The sequence below is a fragment of the Capsicum annuum genome, chromosome 2 (genome assembly GCF_002878395.1).
Source record: "Capsicum annuum cultivar UCD-10X-F1 chromosome 2, UCD10Xv1.1, whole genome shotgun sequence".
In the NCBI taxonomy this organism is placed as follows: domain Eukaryota; kingdom Viridiplantae; phylum Streptophyta; class Magnoliopsida; order Solanales; family Solanaceae; genus Capsicum; species Capsicum annuum.
The window spans coordinates 121,970,746-121,994,502 of NC_061112.1; the positions used below are offsets into that span (position 1 = coordinate 121,970,746).

At 34.0% G+C, this 23,757-nt stretch overlaps 2 long non-coding RNA genes across 2 annotated transcripts; one reads left to right on the top strand and one right to left on the bottom strand.

The window, feature by feature from the left end:
- The first annotated feature begins 15,229 nt into the window (after nucleotides 1–15,229).
- On the top strand, nucleotides 15,230–16,407 carry LOC124895983. The gene is made up of 2 exons (XR_007052296.1): nucleotides 15,230–16,079; nucleotides 16,220–16,407. It is a non-coding gene; the product is annotated as an uncharacterized LOC124895983 (long non-coding RNA).
- LOC107859179 lies at nucleotides 16,337–21,764 on the bottom strand. Its single transcript, XR_001671326.2, has 2 exons — nucleotides 18,421–21,764; nucleotides 16,337–16,633 (listed from the first exon to the last, which is right to left on the bottom strand). It is a non-coding gene; the product is annotated as an uncharacterized LOC107859179 (long non-coding RNA).
- Between the last annotated feature and the right edge of the window lie 1,993 nt (nucleotides 21,765–23,757).

The window sequence follows — 23,757 nt, forward strand, 5'->3', positions numbered from 1 at the left end:
TATTTTTCTCTTAGAGAGACAACAAACGAATTTACATTACCAAATACACTATTATATTTGCACTTAATACAGATTTCTCATGTTTTAAGATAATTTCATCAGCCAGATTCGCTAAAAGTTACTTTCTACCCTATGTCTCTTCTTCAATTAGCTCTTAGATGATATAGTCTTTCATAAATCACCCATTTTTCCTCGAAGGTATTCTCCTACCGCACCTACTGGCGTATAATCATCACCCCGAGCAACCAAACCATATAAATTTTGCCTAGGGCAATAACTATATCAGTTTTCGTTCTTGTTAGATGTAGTGCTAGGCTTCAAAGGCCTTCTCAGAGTCCAATGCACCCTAAAAGTCAGTCCAATCATTATTGAATCTCTTTACAATGACACCAAAACTAGATCCCTTCACAATGCTTGACAAATAAACATGAGCAACAACCGACATTAAATCTTAACAGAGTATCAGAACCATATTCATGGTCTCTCAGCCTTATCAGTTTGGACCTACCAAACTTAACTATAAAATTGTAGATATCTTGTTTAAATGATCTATGACTAATCGATAAAATCAGTGTACTCTATGTATGTTTCCACGATAACATTATCAGTAATACATACCTCCCATATATGAACTGGTTTCATCTACATACAACTTATTCTTCCGAACCCATCTTTACTACAGCCTCTTATGATGGTTGGGCAAAAATTTATCAACATTCAGTTCCTTATATCTACAAAAAAGAGGAAAAAAATTAATGCCACAAAAAGAATATTATCCATCTGTTGCAACAAAAGTATAGTCTGTTGCATTTGATGAGGAGTCTGTTGCATCAGATGTAGAGTTCGATGTATCAGATTTGGAGTCTGTTGCAACAAATGTGGAGTCTGTTGTAACAGATGTCGAGTCTGTTACAACAGATTTGGAGTCTGTTGAAATACATCAAACCAGTCTTACTGGTGGTTTGATCTGTTTCAATAGTTGCTCCGTCTATTGCAACATGAACAACAGCATAAACTACAAAGAAACAACAAATAAAAAACATCAGCAATAAAGAAACAACAACATTTGTTCCAACATCATCAACAATAAAGAAGCAATATCCTTTGTTCCAACACCATCAATAACACCACACCACAACTTCCAATAACGCCAACCCCACCAACAACATCAATAACAGCATAAACAACAAAGAAACAAATAAAATACATACCAAAAAAATAATACTGCCAATAAGGCTTTTAAACTTCTCCCAACAGAATACTTTTTTTGCATATTGTAATAAAAATTCTTGGTTCATTTATTCAACACTTAAAAGTTTCTTCAAATTTTTTAAATAAATATCATATGAGTAAATGATAATTAAATAAAAAAAATGTAAATAACTTGCAAAGAAGAAGACAAGAATAAAAGAGCAATAGTGAACCATACCTTAGCGTCAAAAGGGGAACAAAACAGCAATTTCAGTCGAGGAAAGATATGGATCAGTTTAGATCTAAAAGGATCTTTATGAGAAAGAGAAGAGAAAAGAAAAAAGAGAGAAAAAAAGGATGTGAAACCTTAAGCTAAAGAGGAGAGAAAGAAAAAGACTAGAGATGAATAAAATAAATTTAAGACTGAAGCTGAGGAGATGAGATAATTCTAGATATATCGTGTACATAGACGTGGGTTTCAATATTCATTAATTAATATAATTAATATTCATTAATAATTTGAGGGGTCCAAGGAAGACTTAGTTTAGTTACATTGAAAAGATGAGATAAGACTACTCAATGAATACATTTTTGAGTAATCCAAGAAAAAGAAACTCTTCATTTTTTTACCACTTTTTGTAGTACTTACACTTACTAGTAACTCTTACTCGGACAGAAGCTTGCTTTAAAATTGAAAGAAAAAAAATTCAAACAAATATATCATCTGTTACAATAGATACCAATATTTGTTTGAAAATTCCCAACAGCTCAGTCATCTGTCACAACAGATTCAAATGTCTATTTGAAAATTAAATCAGATATGTCATCTGTTCCAACAAATGTGAATATCTATTAGAAATTGCGTTCATCCCGATCCGGGTCATCGATCAATCACTCTGAGTTGAAATGAGCTCTCATTAACTTAATATTGGGATTAATATTACCTACATTGATTTAGGTGAAAGTAGGGATGAATGAATGAGCTCATAGGGTCAACAACAACTTCAAATGAGTCTTTGCAATTGGCATTGGTATTGCGTGCATCCCGACCCGGGTCATCGATCAATATCATTAACTTAATATTGGGATTAATATTACCTACATTGATTTAGGTAGAAGTAAGGATGAATGAATGAGCTCATAGGGTCAACTACAACTTCAACTGAGTCTTTGAAATTGGCATTGGTATTGCGTTCATCTCGACCTGAGTCGTCGATCGATATCATTAACTTAATGTTGGGATTAACATTACCTACATTGATTTAGGTGGAAGTACAGATGAATGAATGATCTCATAGGGTTAACTACAACTTCAATTTAGTCTTTGCAATTGGCATTGGTATTGCGTTTGTCCCGACCTGGGTCGTCGATCGATATCATTAACTTAATGTTGGGATTAATATTTCCTACATTGATTTAGGTGGAAGTAGGGATGAATGAATGAGTTCATAGGGTCAACTACAACTTTAACTGAGTCTTTGCAATTGGCGTTGGTATTGCGTTTATCCGGACCCGGGTCATCGATCGATCTCATTAACTTAATGTTGGGATTAATATTACCTATATTGTTTAGGTGAAAGTGGGGATGAATGAATGAGCTCATAGGGTCAACTAAAACTTCGACTGAGTCTTTGCAATTGGAATTGGTATTGCGTTCATCCCGACTCGGGTCGTCGATCGATCTCATTAACTTAATGTTAAGATTAATAATACCTACATTGATTTAGGTAGAACTAGGGATAAATGAATAAGATCATAGGGTCAACTACAACTTCAACTGAGTCTTTGCAATTGGCGTTGGTATTGCGTTCATCCTTACCTGAGTCGTCGATCGATCTCATTAACTTAATGTTGGGATTAATATTACCTACATTGATTTAGGTGGAAGTATGGATGAATGAATGAGCTCATAGGGTCAACTACAACTTCAGTTGAGTCTTTACAATTGGTGTTGGTATTGCGTTCATCCCGACCCGGGACATCGATCGATCTAATTAACTTAATGTTGGGATTAATATTACCTACATTGATTGAGGTGGAACTAGGAATGAATGAATGAGCTCATAGGGTCAACTACAACTTCAACTGAGTCTTTGCAATTGGAATTGGTATCGCGTTCATCCCGACTCGGGTCGTTGATCGATCTTATTAACTTAATATTAAGATTAATAATACCTACATTGATTTAGGTGAAACTAGAGATGAATGAATAAGATCATAGGGTCAACTACAACTTCAACTGAGTCTTTGCAATTGGCGTTGGTATTGCGTTCATCCCGACCCGGGTCGTCGATCTATCACACTGAGTTGAAAATTGCTCTCATTAACTTAATGTTTTAAAAACTAGTACTCCCTCCGTTTCATTTTAGTTGGCCCTCTTTCTAAAAATATTTTTTTTAATTTAGTTGTCCCTTTGATGAAATCAAAAGAATTTTATTATGTTCTTCCAATATTACCCTCAACATTAAATGATTAAACAAAGTGTATTTACTCAAATTCATATTTTCAATCCATAATTTATAGGGTTATTTTAGTAAAATAAGCCTCTATTAAATAATTTCTTAAGGGGAGTGCCAAGTCAATAAGGGTCAACTAAAATGAAACAAAGGGAGTATATCTTTTGAAATTTTAAAAAATAATTAAAGATCAATTCGGACCAAATTAACAATTTCAAAACTTGTCATTCTTTTCCAAAATTATAAATCAATCCATACAAATCAACCATTTGCGGGAAAAACTTTTTCTCATTTCAAATCTCAAGTTCTCGCTCCTCCCTCTCTCTCTCTCAACAATACAGACAACAACTACTCAATATATTGCTCAACCCTTCAAAATAGATCAATTTTCTTCCCATTTTCGATCACATAGTTGTTATTTTCAACTTCATTCTCGCTTGTATTCATCATTTTGTCTGTCTTCACAGGTAACAGAGTTCGAGAAGAGTTCTATATTTTTTATTTATTCTAAAAATTAGGGCTTTTTAGTTAATGAAAAAAATAAAGACTTTTAGTTGTATTATCTGCGAGAATGCGTTAACAATTTTGTATTTTAATGCTAAAAAGGTAGGAAGCACCCGAGAAAACCCTAGTTTTTGTCCGTCATGGTATTTTTAAATGGTGTTTGTGGTGTTGTTGGTGGATATTGGTGGTGGATGTTGTTGTTGGTGTCGGTATTTGTGTTTTTGGTGGTGGTGTCGGTGGTCTTGGTATTGGTATTGGTTGCATTGGTGATGGTCTTGGTGGCATTGGTTGTGGTGTTAGTGGTCCATCTGTTGCAACAGGTGGAATATCTATTGGGAGATATTAAATAGGTCTTCAAACAGATTCCCCATCTGTTCCAACTGATAGCTTATCCGTTGGAGTATTTTTTTTTGTAATGTGGTGCAGAATAATTTTTTGAAATTTGTCTTAGTTTTTTTTTTAAATTATGCAAACATCAAATGCAATGTGTTTTTGTTTTTCTATTGTTTGTAATTAAAAGATGTCTCCCAAAAGAAAAGAAACTAAAAGTGGATCCTCTTTTGACCACCCAACAAAAATGGCTAGAGTACAGGTAGATTTGGAGGAACCTCCTGAACAATCTAAATCGAGGCAAAATGAAGCCGAGGAAAGTGATAACTCCTCCTCACCAATGGGGCGTGAAATAATATTGAAATCCCAGCATGATTTTGTCAAAACTATTAGTATCGACAGGTTTTGAGTTGCAATGCCGATGGATAGCCCTGACAAAGTAACTGGTGATCTTGCACTTAAATGTCAATTGGGAAAACATTTTAATGAATTAAGGAGATTATGAAGAATGAAAACATAGACGGACTCTTTAACAAGAGCTGCTTTGCATACATTCTCAAGCTGCCTAAGGACCGCACTCTCCGTTTTCCAATGAGCATGATATATGGTCTTATCAAGCACAGAATCAAGTACGCGGAGGATGATAAAGATCCGAAGGAGGGCAAAAAAAAAATGGATGAAATCTGGATCAACTACTGTGGCATGCCGATTTGTTTTGGGTTGAAAGAGTTTGCCATAGTTTTGGGCATGAGATGCGATCATCCAAAAGAAACTCTCATCCAGGAAACACCCCACAAAGGGTCCAACAAACGCAAGGGAAAAAAAGATGAGTTGTTGGCATTATTGGATGTAGTAGCTACAAAGTGGCGGATTTGACGGCAGATGTAGAAGATAAAGACATACCAAAGAACTGCAGGGAGAAATTGGGTTTAGTTTGGTTTGTCCATTTCATTTTATTGGCAAGAGACGACAGGAAAGTCATAGAAGATGATTTATTGGTGCTTGCTGATGATTTTGACAAATTCAACGACTATCCCTAGGGATATGACAGCTACTACTTGACTGTCGAATATTTACTGACAAAGCTATCCACAGGGACGATCACATTATATGGATTTCCCTGGGCTTTCATGGTAAAATTGATCACTATTTTTATTCATTCATCAATTTATAATGACTATATACTTATTATAACTTTTTTTTCTTGCTTCATGTTTACATTTTTAGGCTTGGGCATGTGAAGCCATTTCTCGCCTCCAAAAGCAGTTTAAGGATTACCCGGATGAGTTTTCTCATCCAAGGATCCTTAGGTGGTTGGAGGCTGCAAAGGAAGGCAAAAAAAAATATTAAGGAGTAGGAAGGAGATCTATTTAACTCTCCGGATGATGCAGTACATCTTCTTTCAACTAAAATAATTTGCCTTAAAGAAAGATATTGAAACAGATATTCCATGGTTGTGACAGTGGTTCATCTGTTGTAATAGATTACCCATCAATTGCATCTGGTGCAACTGATGGGTAATCTGTTGCGACAGACGATCCATATTTTGCAATAGATTAACCATCTGTTGATCTAGTTCTCTGAACTCTGCTCAACAGATTACCCATCTGATGCAAATTATGCAATAGATGTATAATTTGATGCAATATATTATTAATTTGTTGCGACATACAGATCAGCTGTTGCAGTAACTAGATTATTTGTTGCATAAGTTGGTTGTGTTAACATCTATGTAACCCAACTAACTGCAAATTATTGTTATATGATTTAAATGCCTCCTATCTTTTTTTTATAGGTTGTGCATCCTTGAATCATGTCTATCGATGATGAGCTGGGGATGACTACTTTTCTTACTCTGGGTCTTGTTGACACAAAAGAAGACCCAATGGTGGAGTTAATAAAAAAGAAATTGGCTGGAGCAACATCCATAAGAAGAGCAGTTAGGCAAGGTCTGCCTAATGTTGAAGCTCTTCACGACCAACCTCAAACTGCAACAAATTCGGGTGCTTCTTCTGGAGGTATTGCTAGAGGAGTTCTTTGTGATGGTGGCAGCCATCCTGCTGCTGCTAGTCATGATTATGAGCATGCTAAAAAAAATAATTTTGAAAATAACCCTTGCACAGGTCTCTCTCACCCATACATCAGTCCCTCCCATCCTTATAGTGGTCCCTCTCACCCCTCGTTACCCTCATGTTCTCATTGCACATACAAAGTGTGCAAGGACAGAGATGATAAACTCCATGAAAAGCTAGAGGCTATTGTTGAAGCTCATGAGGATTTAAAATCCAGGAGGGGTGTCATACTATCTAATGAAGTGAGGGATGCACTCCTACAGTGGCGGTTAAGAGGAAGAGAAGAAAAATTATACAAATTCTCTCCGTTATGAAAACAACAAAAACTGCAACTCCTCCTGCTCTAAGAGCTATTAAAGTTCAGGGACCGCTGAAGAAGGTGGACATATTCACATCGTTTGGCAAGGAGAAGGAGGAGGAACTGCAACAAATCATGAATAGCAGGAGGAAGGTTCAAAAAGAATACACCATGCATTCTTTTGCCGCCAAAGACTTCAAGAATATGACAAATATGTGTGTGAGGTATGAGGATAATATAAGTTTACTTTTGCTAACCTATCCTTCCAATCTACTCCTTGAAGAAGAATCTACGCAATAGATGTGTAATCTGTTACAACAGCTTGGTATTCTGTTGCAACATAATACACATTTGTTGCATGAGTTGCGTTGGCTGGGTAATCTATGAATTAATTCAGAGAACCCTTTGCATCGAATTCATTTTACTGTATTTTTATTCTTTACAATTACTAACCTATTTAAATTAATTGGTTTCTTATACCATAGTATGTTGATGAAATTCTCTGCCTCATGAGGAGGAAACAATTAGCGTACTCGAATTTTTATGATGTTGTCGATACGATAATGGACCTCAACTTCTACAACAATTTTAAGGATAGGTACGCTGATCTCCATAAGCAAGCTGATTTTGGTGGTCCAGGACTTGATCAGTTAGTTTCTACGTTCCAATGGGATGAAGAAGCGATTAAATATGTTAGAGGGAAAAGGCCATATCCATATGGCAAGAGCTGGACCAACACAAAAAGAATCATTGCAGTCATGAACGTGGAAGTCAAACATTTTATCTCTGTTGAGATACTACTCTACGAAGGAAAGATTAAGGTTTATGACTGCAACTTAACTGTCTTCAAAAAGGACAAGTTTTTAGCCCACATACAGCCACTTTTGAAGTTGTTGCCCAAGTTGTTGACGCAGAGTAAGCTAATGGATCATTTGTTGGCTGAAGTCTTAACGAAGGGATCATGGGATTTTAAAGGTCAAAATAAGAACATCGAGCTCCAGAGAAATAGAACTAATGCAGCGTGCAGGCCATACTTGCTTGCATACATCGAGTGTTTGCTAACCGGCACAGAAATGACCGGTATATGTGACACCATTCTAGGAAAGATGCAATGAGTCTAGGCTTATGGGGTATTAACTAAATGGTTAGAGTCCCTGTATAAAGAAGAAAATATACAAAGATGGATACGAACACGATAATAATTTTTTATTTCAAGCCACCTCACTTTACATGTAGTGGTAATAATTTTTACGTTTATGGATAGTTAAATTTTTATAATGCAATAGATAGTATATCTGTTGTAATATATATAATACCTGTTGTGACAGATTGATTATCTGTTGGAGTAGGTTGGTCTTCTGTTGTATTAATAAATGTTTCTCGATCTTTCTATCACAACAGATATCTAATCTGTTGCAACATATAACCTAATTGTTGCAACTAATAGATAATCTGTTGTAATAAATTAAGAAAGTAGAAAGACCTGCTATATAATTTCCAACAGATGACCTAACTAAATGGTTAGAGCCTATGTATAAAGAAGAATATGTACAAAGATGGAGACAAACACGATAATAATTTTTTATTTCAAGCCACCTCACTTTACATGTAATGGCAATATCTGGCGAAAGTTGAATTTTTATAATGCAACAGATTATATATTTGTTGTAACATATAGTATATCTGTTGTGTCAGATATAGTACCTGTTGTGACAGATTGATTATCAGTTGGAATAGGTTGGTCATCTCTTGCATTATGCAGATGTTCCCTGTCTGTCTGTCGCAACAGATGTACAATCTGTTGCAATATATAATCTATCTATTGAAACTGATCGATAATTTGTTGGTGCAAATCAAAAAAGTAGGAAGACCTGTTATATAATTTCCAGTAGATAACCTACGTGTTGCATCTCATGTTGCAACATATGTCTAAATCTATTTGATAAGATATATCGTCTGTTGCAGCAGATGTATTATCTGTTGCGATATTTGAATCTAGTATTCCATTTCAATTATCATGTTCAAAACTAAGGATTAAATTATATTCATAGACAACATTAAATAAATCGAAGCCTTCAAAAATTACATGAAATAAATGAAATGTAAAAAATCATTATGGGCACAAATGAACTACTCTACAAATAAATCAATAAGTTAAACCAAGGAGGATAGGTTATTACATTGACGGACTCAAGCTATAAAGATCTAATCAATATGGACAAGTTGTTCTTCATCGGGTATGACGGAATTCGGCTTTGGTGGTCGTGGATCTTTAGTGTCGCTTGTGTACGATTTCTGACCTTTTGCTTCTACATATTTCCTTAAAGGAGCAGCATATCTTTTGTGGAGTAATATGGAATCAAGTCCATCATTTGGTACATGTAATTCATTGCTCAAATACTCGGCATAAGCGGCAACAAAAGGACCGTAATTTTTGTGTTTTAAAAAAATAGATAATACATATCTTACAGTTCATGCAAGTATTGTGAAATTTATGAAATGAAACTAAATCATGACACTTATACTTACAGGTTACCAATGGTTTGCTAAGCAATTCCTTCAATATATTGTACATCAAATGGATCACCCATTTTATCTCGGTATGCTTCAATCGTTGACTAATCAATACGAACCTTTTGGTCAAAAATTCCATTCATATCAAGGTAAGTAGGCAATATTTTGGTCAGCTTTTGTATCTCAGACGAAGGTCAAGAATGTCTTCTTCGTGACATCGAGTCATAAACTCGGATGTACCTCTCTTTTAGAATGACGACAGCCAAAACTCAATGGAATTCATCACCACAATTAATTGGGATGTACACTTCGTCGACTAAATGCCAAGGTAAGCCAGCCAAAATTCTATAACCTTTGATGATGTTGATTAATCATTTATCATTTCGAAAAAACTTTCGGCTGTTGTTGACAATACCTATCGTAGGCATTATTGAAGTAAACTTTGTACAAACAATTATCTGTCGTGTATCAATATTGTTCTTGTGTTTGTAACTTGGCCTTCTTTCGGAGATAGTAAAAAATAACATTGATATGTTGCGCATATTATCAAATATTTTGGATTACGTGACGAAAAAATTAATATGTAGATGCAATTAAATAAACTATTAAAAGTATATATATGGCATTGAAACCTTATTATTCTAGCAAGTTTAAGGTTGTGACATCAAATAGAACCAATTCTTTATTCGAGATGTGCAACAACAAAGTTAAACATATCAAAATCAAGACTCGATTTGTTCACTTTGTAGCATTCATCATTTTGTTTTCTACATGATGATTTATGTGTTAGTATCATGTTCTTACAACAAGAATCGTATAAATCAATATCTTTTAAAATTGATTTATGTACCTGCCGGCATGATGCTTTGAAAGCCCACCAACAATCCATCTGAATAGTTGTTGATCAACTGCGTTAGTTTTTTTGGAGCCTCGTCCAAGATGTTAAACCCTTCAAAAGGGTAATTCTTCCGTTCTCCCAAACTGACACGCTCCACTTTTTCTTCTTCTTTGGAAGCAGTTAATGGATTATAAACTGTGATATTATGCTCTTCAGCAGTGCATTCTACCGTGACATCCAATTAGAAAGCCAGCATTATCAATGCTAATTACAGATATACAACAGATTATCCATCTATAGCAACAGATGATTCTTATGTTGCAACAGATAACACATCTGATGCAATAGGTTAGACAACAATTGCAATAGATGTATATATCTGTTTGATAATTTTTAGCAGATGTATCATCTATTTGACACAGATGTGTGCCTATTTGTTTGTTGGAACAGTTGATGTACATTCACCTTCTTCGTCTTATGCTGCTCTTTGTGGCCTTTGCACACTGAACATCGGTGTAAAACAAAGATAGAAGCGTTGCAATTTTGCTTTTTTTAATGATTGATGATGCCTTGAAAGTATATTTCCTTCTCCTCTTAGCCGCCTTGATCTCTAGTGGAGTGTATGGATATGAAATCCTCTTTGATAGAATCACCCCTCTTAGATGTCATTTCCTTTACAAAAGCAGTTAGTGCATTAATAGCATTAATCACTCTATCGTGTTTTGCCTTACAGTCTTGAAATTTGCATACAGAACATTTGCTAGATGTGGCAAAATCTGTACAACCAGTATGATAATAATCATAATGGCTTGTTGTTTAAAAAATGGTAAGAGAGGCATCAGTAGCCCCAACAGCAGCACCACTACCACTATCATCGTCAACAGCAACAAGCCCACCCTCCAAAATTATTTTTCTTGTGATGGTTGTTGATCCAAACAATTCTATTTTTATTCCATCAACGATCTTAGGGTCTGGTAAAGTTTACACAGATCGTAAAGTAAGAAAAAATAGCATCTTCAACTCTCGATTGATCGGAACAAGCCACGGATGGACAACCTAAAATAAATCGATACATATATTAGAATGATGATGAAATCATTTAAAATAATTATTAATTAAAATAAAAACTTGATTAGAATTAGACTCGCTACTTCCTTGGGGGCATTGAAAAGATCAAAAAAAATCATTTTTATCGATTTTGGCTAACAACTATCTCAGGATTCTTGGACGGGAAACTTCTTCCTGGTAGTTCACTTGTTGTATCAAATAAGAAATGGCTTCAAATGTCCAAGCCTATAACATAACACCAATAAATCAAAAGCATTATTGAATAAGAAAATGATGAATCATATCATGATAAAAGAAATATTTACCATAAAGGACCGTGGAAAGCCATATAAGTTGACTATCTTTGGTATCAGCGGAGTCAACAAATATTGAACAGTCATTTTGAAGATTTCATAACCCTAATGATAGTTGTTAATGCCTCAAGATCCTCGGAGAGATTTATTAAATCGGGGCTTATGTTGTTGTTAACGTCTCTCGCCCAAAAAATATTATGTACAAATCAAACCAAGCACAATGATTGTTTGTGCTTCTTTGAGAGTCCTTTACCTTTCAACGCTTCTATAAAATTTTTATTTTTGAAGCTTGGACCAACAATGGACACCAGGTCCTCATGATCACTCGACTTGCCTTTGCCTTTTTTGGGTGTGTGGGGTGCTTTCTTTGAGGTCAGAGTAGGTATAACTTGAGAAGAATAAGGAGGATAACATTTTAGTCCGGTAACTATGGAAAACTCCTTCCAACCAAAACAAATAGGCATGCCACAGTAATTTATCCACACCTCATCCATCTTTTCTTTGTTTTCATGCATAAACCTATGCTTGAGAAGATCGTATACCATTTTCATCTGGAAACGAGCATTGTTGTCCTCCTGTAAATCAAGATATTTCCCAAAGCAGCTTTCCCTGAAATAAACATCCAACTTTTATTCTCGGAATATTTTTCTGAAGGCGTCAAAAGATTTTCCCATGGCTGACTTAACCACGAAATCACCCATTAAATCTGTGGCACCATTGCACTGCATTCTCATAGGATAACGATTAATGCTGAAGGTTTTTGACCAACTCTTCGGAAGAAAGGCTATTAGCATTTAGATCATCTCTTTTAAGATATTTCTCTTCCTCGTGTTCATTATCTTCTACTCCTGATTGAGATAACGCTTGTAAAGCAAGCTTATAGAGTGGTGGATGTAGTTGAGCTGCTACACTTGTTCCTTTACTTGGACTTGATTCGGTTTCTTTTCTTTTTAGATCCATTTTATCTTAAATTAACAGAAACATAAAATAGATTATAATTGATTAATGCATCGTTAAAAAAGGATAACAGTAAATCTAACATGCACAATGGTAAAAAAAAATAGTTCCAACAGGCAACACATCTATTGCACCAGGTATGTCATCTATTGCAACATATAACTGACCTGCTGCAACGGATGAGTAAACCGTTGGAAACAATAAAAATAGATCTCTAATCTGACGATCCGGATGCAATGGATGAGTAAATCGTTGAAAATAATAAAAACAAATCACTAATCTGTTGCACCAGGTACGTTATCGGATGCAACATATAACCAACAATTGCAACAGATGAGTAAACCATTGGAAACCATAAAATAGATCACTAATCTATTGCACCAGGTATTTAACCTGATGCAATATATAACCAACCTGTTGCAACGAATGAGTAATCCATAGAAAACCAAAAAAATATATCACTAATCTGTTGCACCGAATTTGTTATCTGTTGCAACATATAAATAACCTGTTGCAACGGATGAGTAATCTGTTGGAAATAATAAAAATAGATCACTGATCTGTTGCACCAGGTATTTTATCTATTTCAATATATAACTGACCTATTGCAACGATGAGTAAACCTTTAGAGAGAACAAAATAGATCACTAAACTGTTAAAATATATCACTCATCTGTTGGAAAATGAGTTATCTGTTGGATCAATATTGTTTAGATTTCTTCCAAACAGGACCATAAAAATAGATCACTAATCTGTTGCAAGGGGTTTGTTATCTGTTGCAACATATAAATGACCTGTTGCAATGGATGAGTAATCCGTTAGAAACAATAAAAACAGAGCACTGATCTGTTGCACCAGGTACTTTATATGTTACAACATATAACTGACCTATTGCAACGGATGAGTAAACCTTTGGAGAGAATAAAAATAGATCACTGAACTGTTGAAACATATTACTCATCTATTAGAAAATGAGTTATCTGTTGGATCTATATTGTTTAGATTTCTTCCAAACAGAAGAGTAGTCTGTCGTAACAGATGAATGATCTGTTAGATTATTCATCTATTGCATCGATTTTCATAATTGCATCATATTTTAATCTATTGCATCAGATATTAACATCTACTGCATCAAATGTCTTCATCTGTTACATCAGATGTCTTTATCTATTTTATCAGATGTCTTCATCTGTTGCATCATATATTGTATCTGTTTCAACATCATTTTTTCCAAGACAAACAACAAATCAACCCAGCAACACTAACACATCACACACACACACTAAGAACATCAACTGTGAACAAAAATCACCAATAAATTTGAATCAATAGTAAGACAACAAGAAGAAGAAATGCTAGAAATTAGGATTTTACTCTGTCCACATTTCAATACTAAAAGAGTAGTTGGCTCAAGTTCCTCTGTTTCTTCATAATTTTTTACCTATGAAAAAAAGAAATGGGATGACGAAGAACTAGAAGTTGTGGTCGCTGGAGAAGTCTTCACTTCGATTGATGGTTGAAAGTCGAAAGGGAACTCGCCCGACTATTTTTCTCCGGAGAGTGAAGGGAGAATTTACAGAACTGTTGGTCGGAAGAGAGTTGAGAGAAGCTGTCGAGAGAGAAGAGAGAGAGACTGTTTGATTTGGATTGAAGAGGGGTGTGAGTTGGGTTGATTTGTATTTTTGAAAAGATTAGAAAGTTTTGAAAATATTAATCAACTTCACAATTAACTTAATCAAGTTTCCAAATAATGTTTGACCCTTTAAGTTGGTCAATGTCACCAATCCTTCATTCAAGACTTAAAAGACACCTTTCCTTCAATTTTTTCTAGTAAGTAGGACTGACCATATTTTGGTTCAAACCAAAAAATTTGAAAAAATGAATCAAAATTTAATTTTGATTTCATTTTTTCATTTTTTTGGATTGATTTCGGTTTCAGATTTTTGAAATTCATTAAACGATTCAATTTTTGATTTTTCCAAAAAAAAGATTTGGTTAAACCGAAAAGCCAAATTTATATAAATAATATATATATATTTATATAATATGTAATCCAAACTGTTGCGAGGTATGTCCCTAACCCTAAGTGCTCATTTCAACACTGGTTGTTGACTTGTTTCAGGCTTTCAGTGGTGCCTCGAGGAGACGAGACAATGAGTGTCGACTTTCCGGGTACAGCTATATATTATGTTAAACTTATGGTTATTCATTTCATGTCCTGCGTGTTGAGTTATTTATATTTGGGAATGAAAAAAAGATTTTTAAAAAACTATTTTTCTAGAAAAATCACCAATTTTAAATGTCCAGTCATGACAAAGAAAGGCTCACCACTTTAATCTTCAAAATCGAAATAAAAATTCAAAATAATCGAACCGGATTTGTAGAAACCAAACCGAACCGAAATAGTTTATTTTGATTTGGTTACGATTGTCATTTTTGTCAATCCGAAAATCGAAAAATTAAACCGATATTAAACAATCAAACCGAACAAACCGAATGATGTCCACCCTTAATAGTATGTAGAAGACGGACATAACAAAGTAATAAAAAGCAGCTAGGGATGACAAATAAATGGGTTTTGTGCGGGTCAAAATGATAGTACTGAACCTATAAAAAAAATTATCAAGATAGGCTAAGTGCGCAACAATCAGTCATATAGCTCAACCTGAATAACACCGGCAAATGGCCACTGTTAATCCCATCCAGTCTTCACACATAATACATTAAATTACAAAAAGTTAAATTACCCCAAACTATTGGTCTACAAAGTTACACTTGTAGATTCAATGCTACTGTGTAGTCCAGGACCCCCGTGTTTGGGCATCTCATGAATTGAGTTTGGCAAGTATTTATTTCATGTCAAATATGTCATGTCACACCTAACCTATAAAATATTGGGCAGCTGAGACCGACCTAGATCAATTTTACCATCCCTAATTTGGACCCAAATAATTGGCGTTTTATGTTTTTCAATTTGTCGTTTATTTTTGTTGAAGGATACATTTATAAAGCCTTTTTAACTGCTAAAAATATACCAACATCGTGTAAATGTGCAAATAATAACGTATTCCAAATTTCATGCTACAGTTTTATGATGGAATTCTACTAGAAAGATTAGCATTCTCAGAGTCACTTTGCTTATCAATTTACTATTAGAATGAGCAAAGTTCAGTTACTTAATACAAAAAAATTAATTATTTTAATCTTTTGAATTTACGGTTATAATCAGTTACTTAAATTCATCCTATAGTTTGATTTTTAGAAAAAGAACCCGCCTATGGCTGGTTAACTGTCATTCCTCTCCCTCTCCCTCTCCCCCACACCCTCAAAAAGAAGATAATGATGGAAACCAAAATCCTTCAAAAGAAGAATCTATTTTTCTTCTGAAGTGATGGGTGATTATGGATCAACATTATGATCTTGATGAGTTAGTGTTCATGCCGAACCTCAAATCCTAGCTCTACCTATGATTCACCAAAATACAAAAAGGAATTTCAGGAGCAATTGTACTGCGTGCCTGAAATGACGATGAAAAAGAGGTGTGATCTTGAATATGAGGTGAGATTAGCAATCATGATCATCATTCTTTGCATGCTAATTGTGCTACATTTCTAGTGAAATTGCCGTTTTAATTTTATCCACTAATTGTGTTATATTGCAACTGAAATTACTTTTTCCAACCTGGATTTTCAACTCAGGAGTTTAGGTTGCATCACATCTTAAGAATCTGGGATACACTTCTACGCGTCAATCCCTTTAGTGTTCAGGTTCTTCAGCCTTCTTTATCGACCATTTTGGGACAACAATATATAATATGTCTGGATATCGTGATTGATGTAATAATATCACAAAATGTGAATGGATAAGTCTCTCTCATCCAACTTCATGGAATGTCTTATTTTTACAGGAAATGCTATTAAGGATGTGTAGTGCTATACTGATGTGTGTTAAAAGCAAATTACTGAGGGCTAATTTTGTTGAAAAATTAAAGATTTTACAACATTTTCCTGAATAAGATGTTGAACACCTTCTCCAAGTAACACAGGGCATTACATCTTTCCATTCAACCGTGTAGCTAGCTCGTCCAACTAAACAGGTCACTGCTACAACAACTGCTTAAACATAGACAAAAGGAAGAGATCTCATTAACTAATATCCATTGACGGTGTAAACTTTTACTTACACCTTCATGTAAATTTAAAGCTTATTACAAGTAAATCTTGGAATATTTATTTATTTTCTTTTAAAGATAAGTTATGAATAAAGAAAATAACAATATATTTATATTTATCTGATTAATGATGAGCATGTTTACCAAAAATACAAAATATTTCTACAGACATGTTTGGAAAGTCACCCTGTCAATTGAATTTGGTGTAATTGGGTGTAATTACAATGTCTGAATATTTGGTTGACTAGTTAATTACTTGGTCAAGAGATAATTGAGTGTAATATAGGGATAATTACACTCTCTAATTCATAGGGGGAGGGGGGTTTGTGAATTGCTGGTAATTACATGGTGTAATTACAAGTTGATTACCTTTTAATTTATTATTTTTATTTTTATTTTTATTTTTTTTTTTATTTTTTTTGTTTTTGTAAACACTCCAACTTAGGAAGGAGTCCTACATCGGCAAAACACGGGAGGGATGTTGGGTATATAAGTAAGCAAGTCTTACTCCCTAGTGACGCGTTTTAAAGCCGTGCAGGCCTGGGCCCAAAGCGGACAATACCACTAGTGGGTGGAGGAGTTCAGGGGTACTCGGGCCTTCGTGGGTCGGGATGCCCGTCGCGGCCAGGGCCTCGGGTCGGAGTGGTATCAGAGCCGCTCCTGTGTCGTCCCTATTGATGTGGGTCAAAGTTCAAACTGAAATGTAGGCAAATTTTGGTAAGGCGGGGCAAACCTCAGTCCTGAGTGTAGGCAAATCTCATTCGGTGGGGCAAACCTCAGCGAGGACGCTGAGTCCATAAGGGGTAAGCAAATCTAATTCCCTAGTGACGCGTTTTAAAGTCGTGCGGGCCTAGATCCAAAGCGAACAATATCACTAGTGGGCTGGGGAGTTAGAGGGGTAACTCAGGTGTCGCGCCCTATTTCGAATCGATCGAAACAGCACACAACGTATGGTGACGTGTGTCGTGACTGTGGTTTTTGAAAAAATTGTTTGTTTTTTTTGTTTTCGAGTCGCCACCTAACTTTTAAGGAAAAATTATTTGGAATATGAAAACTCTGTTCTTAATCTGCGAAAACTAATGAGATTCTAAGTAAGGGTTTTAGTTACTCGAGAGGAAGGTATTAGGCACCCCTCAGAGCCTCTCCAAAGATGGTCCTTAAACGTTGTTTTAGAAAAATATTTGAGAAATATTTATCTCGTTATTAGCTAAAAAAAATGATAAGTAAAAGAAAATTTGTATTGTTTTAAAAAAGAAACTCGGGGTATATAAGACGTAAAACCATCATATATAAGAAATTATATAGTTACTGCAAAATGTGTACGTCATAGAATATGGAAAGAGGACGCGTTGTAACAAACATTTGTTAGAGAGTAAAAGGTCTTAAGAGTTTATAAAAATGTAAAAGTTGAAATATAAAAAATAAAATTATTAAGAAAAGATAATTTTATAGTATATGAGAACTCACTAATAAGAAAACAAATATAAATACATGTATGTTCTAAAGAGTGTGAAAAAAAAAAAAGAAAAAAAGAAAAGGTGCGAGAATTCATTAAATTGTGAAATGTCAATAATTTTAAGAACTAAATGGTAAGTAAAATTTGATAGTAAATACATATTTATAATAGAGTAGGTATAGCATGTAAATGATGATATAGTAATAGTAAGAATAAGAATAGATATAGTAAAAAAATATCTTATATATGACAGTATAAGTGCATGTATGTACCTTCTGTATTGGAGATTCTGAAAATCTGAAACTCAAAATAATGTTAAAAGTAGATATCGAATATGATAATATTTGAACGCCATGAGATCGTGTAAAAGTTAAATTTAAATTTTGATAGGTGAGTAATTTGTCAATTTGAAAAAAAGATTTGACTAACAAAGGTCGCTTGATGATTTATTCGAAGAACTTCAACAAATAAAAATAATAATAATTAACCTTTTGTTCAATTTGGAAAAAGATGTATTTTCTTTTTAAGAGCCGTCTTTAAACCGTAATTTTACCTCTTTTATTCTAAAAGGTTATTCATGAGTATAAAAATAATGGTTTGAGTAATATATCGTTACTACATTTGTAAGCGTTGAATATATAAAAGATTAACCAAAGAGAATCAAGTATAGACATCTAAAAACTTAAACAAAAACTAAATCATACTAGTGTTAGTTTCAATTCAATCACGCCACACGAAAATTCATAATTCAAATGAATACAAAGGTTAGTAAAATATGTACAAACAATAAAGTGATTAAGAAGGGTAAGAACTCGATACTATAAGTTATAAGTTCCTATTGAGGCAAATGAGGTGTAGACTCCGAACTCTGCGATCCTAGTTGCAGGTGACCCGATGTTGGGTCAAGACCAGTTTCGTTACGAAAGAACTCCAACATCCGAATTTACATGTAAACAAAGAGAGAAAATAAGGATTAGAAAAATAATTCAAGATCTAATAAATGAATAAAATATGAAATAAAGAGAATATAATACTCCCTCCGTTTCGGAATAAGTGAGTTGTTAGGGTATTTATTGGTGTTTCAAAATAAGTGAATTATTAAATTTTTTTCAAATTTACCCTTATAATTTGACAATCAATTAACTTTTGAAAAGGTATTACAAGGTCAACTTTTTTTTTTTAAGGATAAAAATGAAAAGTTGTGTTAAATTTATGTTTTCAATGTTTTTTTCTTAATCTATGTGTCAAAATCCAACAATTCATTTATTCTGTGGGAGTACAAGATATAAACACAAAATATAACGCAATAGACAATCATTTTGCGAAAAAATATGAACTGTGGTCGTATAGGGAACAATGTGCACATCCACAAACAACATTCTTTAAAAAGGAAATTATGATTTTGGAAACCAACACAGATATAGATACGCACTAAATCACCTAAACATTTTTACCCTCTTGAAGTTAAAATAGCACTATTTTAAGAAAAACCAAAGAACAAATTCAAGGAAATTACTACTCGTTTAGCATGCCAATCCAATAATTGTTATCAGCAAAGGGAGGATTATTATTATTACTAACCGATAATTATATGTCCAAAACAATTATTATCACCAATGTTTTGCCTAAACAAGGATCAATTCTTTTCTTTCAAGACTTGATGACAAGGAAAAAACTAGAATGCAGATATTGAAAACATTGAAAGATCCATAAAAAACAAACCCCCCCAAATAAACAAGTTAATTTCTCCTCCATGATTCATCCAATTCAACCCACGAAATCAAATACCAAAGGATGGCTACAAGCAATCAATTTAACCATATTTTGCTTTAAAAAACGTGATAAAAGGTGCCATGTTCATATACCTACAGATTCATGTTTACACAAATAGATTTTATATCTAATCATATTCAACAAAATTCCCGAACAACCACAGCAACCAAACGGGATAAACACATATACTCATATATCTAGAAATCCGTGCATTCAACACCGAATAATTTTTCAGATTAAAGAAACTACATCTTTTACTTGCAAGACCAAGATAACCACAACCATACCACTTGAAATCAAAATGAATCTTACATTCGATAGAATCAAAAATGTCGAAGAAAATACAACGACAAAGAAACAAAAAAAGAAAAAGGTGAATTCGTACCCGAAACCAACTAGAGGACTAAAGCATTCAATCAAATAATTAAACTTGCAGATTAAAACAGAGCAGTCCCACTTAAATGATCGACGAAATAGAAGAATGGAAATCAGACACCATTCTGATAGCACCATTTCTGGTGAGAAATAACACAAAATAAGAGCCCACATACCCAAAGCCATTGAATCGCAATAAGACGATGTCGAAGCAAAGAGTTAATTTCCCACAACACCATTCGGACTCAAAAATAAAATGAACAAACAACAATACTGACACAACCCGAGGCCTGAAAATCACACATCCGCGGAAATTAAAACAACAAAAGGATGAAGACATAAAAAGCTGATTTTCCATCTCTCATAGGCTTTATGGAACAATATTATAACCAAAACTTGAAGCCGAAGTAGCCCGCCTATTCACATATTCACGAAGTTAAGCACAAAAATGCATGAATATTTCTCAAGGACCAGCCAAAAGTGATTTACAGGACCTCACAATTGCAACAACGACACAACCCCGAAAACAGACTCACATATCCTGAATAATCGGCACAGAACAACCACGTCTAAAAAATCAAAAATGACCCATGGATAGTAAACAATCATCACAACGATCTCAACTCGAACCCAAACGTAAATTATACACTTACGAGTTCATTTCCCAGAATCAACAACAATGTAAATTTGATAAAATCAACACTCAATCCCAACTTTCAAAATCAACAACAACTCAAACTTGATCGAAATTTACAACCAAATTCATTTTTAGAATCGAAGTCATATTTTATCCGCAAAAGCAACAACGCCAACAACAAATTTGAAAATATAACGAAACCACACCTTCCATAAACTGAACGAGATAAAAAGAACAAGGAAATAAAAATTGACGTTTAAAGGGAAGACTCGCACCTTTTTGTGGGCAGCAAACGTGAGGCTTCAACATTGAGATCTTTCGGTGGCTAGAAATTCAAACCAAGGAACTCCGATCTTGGATCGGAATCGGAAAGAAACCAATAATTTTGAAACCTCTTTTTGTTTCCACCTCTCGGCTTCCCTGATTTCTACTCTCTTCCTCGGATCTTTTTTTTTTTTTGGTGCCCTCCCCCTACTGGGTGTTGAAGAAACTCATATTTATAGGCGCAAATCCAGACTTGAAAGTCCGGATTTGAAAAAGAAATTTCAATAATTTCGGAAGAGGGGGGTTTGAAATTCAAATTCAAATCCCCTCCATGACTTGTCACTCCTTCGTGGATGAACTCAAGGTTGGATTGATGTTTTTTCTTTGTTTTTGCAGGGATTTGGAAGTACTATTTGCTGCCATGGTTGTCGGTTTGATTTGGTGAAGGATGTAGAGAAAGTCACGTATTCTGACTTTTGGGGGAGTGGACAAAGCCATGTAATGGGCTGATTTCGTTAACTATAATTTGGACCGTCCGATCAAGTTAAATTTAATATAAGAATAAAAGAAAATGATAAAATTATACGTATAAATATAAAAATAAGTAAATAATTAAAAATTTTGAGACTCGGACTAGAAATAATTTAACAGACTAAATCAAATTGTGTGGAAGCGAAGCGAATATGGGAATTATTCTAGGTTTTGAGCTAATTTTTGGATTTTTGAAATTTATAAATAAGAATTGGATTTAGGATGAAAAAAAAAATTGAATTATTGTCGGCCTGAATACTCTTTTTCTACTGAAATTAATTTTATCGATACTTTCTGCTATTCTAAAATTATTTTGGTACGTGCGTACATAAATTATAGACATAATTTATATGCGTACCCAGTTAAATATTTTTTGCGATTTAATATTAACAAAATATATGTATATATATATGAAGAAAATGAGAATATAAAAAAAATATAAAATATATTTCATATAACAAAAAATATACCTATACATGGTCACAATAGAATAAAATTACAGAATGCGAATGCGATTACCAAAAGATATTTTTTTTGTGATTTTGATGTTAAAATATTGAATTATATTTAATTAAAATAGTTTATAATATGATGAAAAATAAATAAATCAATTTTATTTTTATTTAAAAATTTGTAGAAATAGAAAAAAAATTGTAAAAAAAAAAATCTTATTTAATTTTAAAAATTATTTAGGGCCGAGGAGCATCGGTAAAATGATTAGAAGAAAAAGGGTGAGCCAAAATTGGGTGTCAACATCAGGCCTTCATGGTTTGGGATGCCCGTCGCGGCCAGGGCCTCGACTCGAGTCATGACTGAATATAGGTAACACCCCAACTTAGGAAAGAGTCTCACATCGGCAAAACACAGGAGAGATGCTGGGTATATAAGTAAGCAAGTCTTACTCCCTAGTAACGCGTTTTAAAGTCGTGCGGGCTTGGGCCCAAAGCGGACAATATCACTAGTGGGTTGAGGAGTTAGAGGGGAATCTCAGGCCTTCGTGGTTTGGGATGCCCGTCGCGGCCAGGGCCTCGACTCGGGTCATGACAGTTTTAATTTTCATTATTTAAAAATTTTTCGTTACTATTATTCTAATATATTTTAAAAATATATTTTTTAATATTATTTATATTTCATTTCCTTCTCATTTTTCAATCTTTACTTCTTGCGGTTTCATGCAAATTTTCATATTATCTATTTTTGGGTTTAGTTTTTTTTTTTTCATTTAGCATAATTTAGTTACTATTCTAATTTTTAAATTAAGTAGAGTTCATTGTTGAATAAAGTTATAGACTTAAGTTTTTCGTTTCATTTGAATCATATTTATACACGTTATGTTAGAATTTGACATAAGATTATTACTAGTATCTTTGTTTTTGAATTTTGAACTTATGTTATATTTTCTCTTTCAATTTATTATTTTGTTAGTATTGACTAAGCCTGTCAAACGGGCCGAGTTGACCCAGCCTGACCCGATCCACTAAAAAAATCTGGCCCGATCAGCCCACGGGCTGTAGGGTACCGAATTTCGAGCTGGATTAATTTTTTTGAGGTTCGATTAACCTGGTCCAAACCAAAATCGTTCCAGGCCCTCCAGTTAACCGGCCCGAATAATGAATTTTTTTTAAATAAATTGAGATTTTAAAAAATGGTCCGTTGGGCCATTATAGCCGTTGAGCCCAATGGCTATATGACCGTTGGGAGCCCAAAACGGCTATAATGGCCAATTATATTTAAAAAAAATCATTAAAAATATTTTTTTAAACCCCAAAAAAATTCTACAAATACCCTACACTTTGAAATCATTTTTCACACAATTTTTCATTCTCTCAAATCTCATTCTTTCTCAAATTTTTTTCAATTCTCAATTCTCAAATATTCTATATATTTCCTAAAGTGCTCACTTTAATTTTTTAATTTTGTGATTACAAAGTACGAGTGAAAGTTTTTAAAGTCGCAACCTTCGGATACTTCTAAAATTTGGTATTGTCATTTCATCTCTTACTTTTAATTTTTAATTAGTGTATTAGTT